Genomic DNA, 7,225 nt, shown 5'->3' on the forward strand with positions numbered 1-7,225 from the left:
GTTTTGTAACACTGTACGTACCTGAACTATTAAAAGGAGTAATTTTAAATATTTTGACCTCACGATGTTTGGTTTGCATAACGAGTTCACTCTGAATACTTTAAAAATGGTATCTAGCTGGGATTTAGTATTTAATTCATTTTTTTCCAGCTACATTTATGAGTATAACTGCTGATATCTAGCGGGTTTTTTGGGCGTTTACGATGTGTGAAAGCATTGGCTGGGGGATTATCTCATTTAATCGTTACTTGAGCCTTAAGGTACCATTACCATCTTTATGCAGGAGATGAGAAAGTCAAGTTGTAGGGGGATTTAGTCACTTGTTTATTCACACAGCTTGTGTTTCAGTCCAACTAAAGATCATTTAATCCTCTAACTTTGCGCTGAAAGGATACTTTTGTTCTTTGTTTTATGGTGGCTTCAAATACATTTTTCCAGAATATAAAAAGAGAGTTCTGGAAGAGGAGGTATTTATGTCCCTTTGTTCAAGCTCGGAACTCTCTCTCTCCGTGGAATCCCCTCCTGGCTTGACAAATCACACTCAATCCTAAAGGCTCACCTCAAGAGGCCTCTCTGAAAGTATTTCTCCTTGCTACCTGGCATGCAATATTTATTGCCCCCTCCTCTGTGATCTGATGCCATTTTGCTTAAAGTGTTGCAGAAATTAGCGAAAATGTTATCCAATATTTTACTTAAGGATTGCTGAAATTATTAATATTTGTGGTGAAATCCCTCATTTCTCCTGGAAACAGCTCCTCCTCACCTATTTGGTTTCCTTGGGAGGTGCTGTGTTCTTATATGAACACATACACATCATATGGGGGGAAGGACAGCTGGGTAAGTTAGAACAGTGAGAGTCCTTGCCCAGCATTTTTGAGTTTTGAACCATAAAGAAGCAAAGGCATCCCTCCCAGATGGTTGAAAGCTGAAAGATAAGAGTGGGATTTGTTGCCCATCTGCGAGGAGAGAAGCAGATTTTAGTTCCTGGTTCCAGTGGTTTTTGAGTACAGCTAAATTCCCCTTCCTGCAGTTTGGTTGCTAAACCTGTCCCTTAATTCCATGAACCAATAAATTCTCCTTTTGCCCTAAGCTGGTTTGGACTAAGTTCCTATCCCTTGCAAAGGAAACAATACAAACCAACCAGTAACAACATTTGAGGAGTAAACAATTAATTCACTGGGTGCTAAATTTGCTTTGCCTGAAAGAGGCACAAAAATTGAAATTTGCAGCAGAAAAGATGAGGGTAAAAGGTAGAGAGGAGAGGGAACCTGAAAGGTGGGAGGAGCATATGAGCTGTGTTCTGAAATGTGTGCTTAAGTTGGTTTCTCCTAACATCACTGAACAAAGTCGGGGAAGAAAAAGATGACGAGCTCAGGGATTCAATTTCCCAACTCAAGCATCACATAAATGACCTAATAGTGTCTATATATGCCCTGAAAGAGACCTTTATCACCTACAGCAGGGCTGAAATTGCTGAGAGCCAAACTCAGAACCTCATTATGGGAGTGACTGATCTACAACACACATTGAATTCCCAGCCTTACAGGGTGTCTCTTATTAAGGTAAAGGCACTGACTGGGAAAGAATGAGATCCTGGAAAGTGGAATGGGGACATGTGAGAAAACTGATGGAGTTGGGAGCTTTTTTTTTTTTTTTTTAAGATTTTCTTTATTTATCAGAGAGAGAGAGAGAGAGAGAGCACGCACAAGCAGGCAGAGGAAGAGAGAGAACAGGCTCCCTGTGAGGAAAGAGCCTGATGTGAGACTTGATCCCCGGACTCTGGGATCATGACCTGAGCTGAAAGCAGCAGCCTAACCAACAGAGCCACCCAGGCGTCCTGGAGTTGGGAGCTTTAAGACCGTTAACTCTGATTTGTCTTTGCCTGTAGAAACAGCCTCTCTCTTCCCACCTGAGAGGATTTACTCTGCATTACCTGCAGAAACTGTAATGGCCTTCCCTCAGGCAGATGCCCTGAAAGACAATACTGATTCTCTTCAGGACCCACTCTCACCACTCCTCTTTGCTTCTAGGCAATGTCTTAGTCTGTTTGGGCCGCCATAACAAAATGCCATAGACTGGGTGGTTTATAAACACCAGAAATTGATTTCTCACAGCTCTGGAAGTTGGGAAGTCCAAGATCAAGGAGCTAGCGGGGTCAAGTGTCTGGTGAGGACCCGCTTCCTCACGGACAGTCCTCTGTTCACTGTAATGTCACGTTAGAGAAGAAGAGGCAAGGGATCTCCTTAAGGTCTCTTTTATAAGGGCACTAATCCCATTCATGAGTAGCTACCTCCCAAACGCCCCATCTCCTAATGCCATCATCTTAGGGGTTAGGATTTCAACATAGAATTTGTGGGGAGCACAAGCATTCATTCTAGCTATAGCAACCAATAATTAAACACAAGTCCCAGCAGGCCACTAAAAGTGAGGTGCAAAGTGTGACTCATGAAGTACACTACCTTCCAGAAGAACTGCTTGAGTTTTCCAATTTATCCAGACAGAAATCCAGAGAGTATGTGTGGGAATGGATATTAACTGTGTGAAATAAGGTAGAAGAAAGTTGGGTCAGGCCACATTTAGTGAGATGGGCACACTGAGCAGGGATTCCGTATTGAATGTTGCAGCTCGGGGGGTTAAAAAGGACTCTGACAGTTTGGTTGGTTGGCTAAAACATGGATAAAAAGATGGCCCACTGTGAGAGAGTTAGAAATGCTAGACCTGCCTTGGTGTAATGTAAAAGAAGAGAAAACTAAGGCCTGGTTCATAGATGGTTCTGCCTCATACGCAAGCTCACTTCATATCAATGAAGTGCAGCAGTGGCCTATGCTCATGAAATTCACTGGGCTTTCTGTGTTCTCTACCATCCTGAGGCAGCTGGCTTGATAGAACAGTGGAATGACTTTTTGAAACTCTGTTAGAGTATCAGGTGGCAATCAGTACCTTACAAGACTGAGACAAGGTTCTCCAGGAGCCTGTATATACCTTAAAACAGCATTCAGTATATGATGCTAGTTCTCCCATAGCCAAGACTTGGTAGTCCAGGAATGGAGGGGTTGAAATAGGAGTGGCATCCTCACTATTACCCACAGTGACCCACTAGCAAAAATTTTGCCTACTGTTTTTGTGACCTTTTACCCTGCTGACCTATAGGTCTTAGTTCCAAAGCAAGGAATGCTTCCACCAGGATACACGGTAATGATTCCATTGAACCAACCATAAGTTAAGACTGCTACCAGGTCATTTTAAACTGAGGCAAAGAAGGGACTTACTGTGATGGGCCATGACTACCAGGGTAAATGGGGCTGCTACTCCATGGTGAAGGTAAAAAACAGTGTGCCCAGAATATAGGAGACCTCTTGGGCATTTCTTTAGTATCACCATGCCTTATGAATTAAAGTCAATGGAAAACCACAACCCAATTCAGGCAGGACTGCTAAAGGCTGAGACCCTTCAGAAGGGAAGGTTTTAGTTACTCCACCAAGTAAAGAACCAAGACCAACTGAGGTATTTGACGAAGGCAAAGGAAATACAGAGCAGGTAGTGGAAGAGGGTAGTTATGACTACCAACTACCCAGAAATGAGAACTGTAATTGTTGTATTTCCTCATTTTGTTATGAGTCTCTGTGTGTGTATAATATCTTTGTATTCTCACTCCTTTTTATGTAACATAGTACGCATTGACTATATAACACGGTATTTAAGTATTGTTAATTTTATACAGTAGTATTTAAGTTATGGAGTATCTAGAAGAGTAAACGTGATCCAAGGAATTTGCATCCCCTTCTGCTTAAAGGGTTAGTAAGATTTGATAGTTGGGTCATGTTAGGAGAAGTATGAACTTATTATTGTGTTTTTTGGAAAATGCATATGCATGGACCTGCACATGTATAAACACTTGAAAAATGACGGAGTTTGCATTGGAGAGAAGTGGGGAAAGGATACTTTTAAAAATAATGATGATAGAAGGGCACCTGGGTGTCTCAGTCAGTTAAGCCTCCTACTCTTATTTTTGGCTCAGGTCATGATTTCAGGGTTGTGAGACTGAGCCCTGCATCAGGCTTTGTGTTCAGCAGGAAGTCTGGTGGAGATTCTCTCTCTCCCTCTGCGCCTCCCCCCACACATCTTGCTCTCTAAAGTAAATAAGTAAATCTTTAAAAATAATGATGTTAGAGTAATTCTTTATATGGAAAACATGAAATTGGATAATCTACCCAAAACTAAAACAAAACAAAACTCTAGTCGGATTATAATCCTAAATATGAAAGGAAAAACTAGAAAACCCTTTAAAAAAAAGATTTTATTTATTTGACAGAGATCACAAGTAGGCAGAGAGGCAGGCAGAGAGAGAGGAGGAAGCAGGCTCCCTGCTGAGCAGAGAGCCCGATGTGGGGCTCGATCCCAGGACCTTGAGATCATGACCTGAGCTGAAGGCAGAGACCCAACCCACAGACCCACCCAGGCACCCCAATAGGTTCTGGGTGGTGAGATATGAAAAACAGTAATGATAAAATCCAACACAAAAATCAGATAAAGATTTGAACCAGCCTTTCCCAAAGAGCAACTCTAAATGGCCAAGATACGTGAAAAAGTGCTCAGTCTCAATCAGAGAACTGCAAATTAAAACCCCGTGAGATATCATTATACATCTAATAGAATTGACAAAAATTAGAAAGTATGGGGCGCCTGGGTGGCTCAGTTGGTTGGGCAACTGCCTTCAGCTCAGGTCATGATCCTGGAGTCCCAGGATCGAGTCCTGCATCGGGGCCCTGGCTCCACGGGGAGTCTGCTTCTCCCTCTGACCTTCTCCTATCTCATGCTCTCTTGCATTCTCTCTCTCTCTCTCAAATAAATAAACGAAATCTTTAAAGAAAAATTAGAAAGTCTGACTATACCAAGTATAGTAAAAATGTAAATTGGTAGAATCTCTTGGAAAAAGAATTTCATGTGATCCACTAAAGTTGAAGACACACATACTCTACTGTCCAGCAGTTTACTCCTGAAGGAATGCAAGAGTTGAATTTTTTTTTTAAACAAGATTAACATTTAAAGGGGTAGACTTCAAGTAAAGCAGATTCCTCTCCACAATGATTGGACCTCATCTCTTCAGTTTAAGGTCTTAAGAGAACAAAGACAGACTCAATTTGAGTAAGAGAATTCTTCAGGCAGACTGCCTTTGGACTTGAACTGCAGCTCTTTCCTGAGTCTTCAGTCTACCAGCCTCCCCCACTAGATTTTGGACTTGCCAAGCTCCACAACTGTGTGAGCCAATGCCAGAAAAAAATTCATGAAAGCTTATCTCTCTCTTTCTCTCACTGTTTCTCCCTCTGTCTCTCTCTGTGTCTCTGTGTCTCTGACACTTTCTCTTTCTCTGTCTCTGTCTCTCTCTCTCTGTCTCTCTGTCTCTCTCTCTCTCTCTCTCTCACACACACACACACACACACACACACACACACCCTGTTGATTCTTTTTCTCTGGAGTACCATGACTAATATATTGGCCTGTTTTCTACACCTTTGTTTTCCCAACAGTAAAATGAGGATTATATGCTTCACAGGATTTCTGTGAAGATTCAGTGATAAAATACTCAGAGCACAGCCCCAAACATGCTAAGCACCCAGCAACTCTTAGTCATTGAATGGTTATCCATTGGGTTTTTGCTTTGAAGAAACCTATCTATTTTATTCATGAGTTCCACCTAAAAGATTTTGGACAATTTAATAATCTAGTAGAGCTTCATTTTTCCATCCCCCATCTACTGTTAACTTTCTAATGTCAAGGCCTTCTTCATTCTCTCTCCCTTGTATTTCCTACTCATTCCCACCTTATTGAGTATAGGCTGCTAGTCTTCCCACCACCTTTCTGCCAATTCAAATTCTACTTATTCTCTTTCCTCTTCTGCATGAATATCTCCCACAATGTGAGCCCAAATTTGTTCCTGTCCACTCTTATCTTCCGTAGCACTCCCCTGACTTCCAACATGGTATTCCATCTTCTATTTCATTATTTATCTTTCCTATTTCATTAGTGAACATTCTCCTTGATCTATCAGGATAAGCTAGGCTCTGCTGCAGTAATAAATAATACCTGAAATCTCATTAGCTTACCATATGTGGGGTTGGGCAGCACCCCAGAGGTGTCCTCCGTATGGTGACTCAAGGCTCCAGCTGCTTTCTTCCTGTAAGTCCGCCAGCTTAACACGTGACCAGCACTGTTGCTACAAAGAAAAGACCTAGCAGGAGGGCAATCTTGGGTATTTTTAAAGGCCAGGCTTGGTTGTGACTTTTTATTTCCACTTTGGTCCCTTGGATCAAAACCCAGTCATTTAGTCCCAACCCAGCTGCAGAGGAGATAAGGAAGTATAGTCTTCCTGAATGCCTGAGGATAAGAGAAGGAAACAGGATTGGTGAAAACGTAGCATTAGCTCTGTCACAATCCTTAATAAAGTTGCAAATCAAATTGTTAAATAGATATTTAGGGTCCACAGTCTTTGCTATGTATGTTGGGCACCAGAAGCAAAATAAATTATTTCTCAAAGAGCCTACCATCAGTAGCAAGGACAAGATACAGCCACAAAATATGAAATAATAAGAGGTACCTGGGTAGCTCAGTCCAGTAAGCATCCAACTCTTGATTTTTGGCTCAGGTCATGATTTCAGGGTCATGGGATCGAGCCCCACGTGGGTTGAGTCTGCTTGTCCCTCTCCCTCTGCTACTACCCCCACTCATGCTCTTTTTCAAATAAATATGTAAAATATTTTAAAAATATGAAATAATAAGTCACAGTTTTACCAAAAACAAAGTCTCATGCCACAGTGTATGATTGAAATTCCAAATGAACTGCACAGACAACAATTGCTGCAGACATTTAGAAAAGACAGAGATCTAGTTATTTACGGGGTCATCAGGTGATAGGGAGGAAGTGGAACACACTGAGTCTTGAAATAACAGTAAGATTTGATTGAAAATAAAGAGGTGTGGAAAGAGATACTCTAAGTTCCCTGGAGGCAAGTTTGTGTCTTTCCATTTACCTTGAGGTGGGCATCCAGTAGATTCAAAATAAATATGTTTATTGAATTGAATTCTGAGAACAATAGTTCTCAAAATGTGGTCCAGAGATCCCTAGAGTCCCAGAGACCCTTTGGGGGAGGGGCCATGAGGTCCAAACTATTTTCATAATAATATTCAGATGTGATTTTCCCTCTTCACTCTCATTCTCCAAGTGTAG

This window comes from Lutra lutra, chromosome 9, assembly GCF_902655055.1.
Source record: "Lutra lutra chromosome 9, mLutLut1.2, whole genome shotgun sequence".
NCBI lineage: Eukaryota > Metazoa > Chordata > Mammalia > Carnivora > Mustelidae > Lutra > Lutra lutra.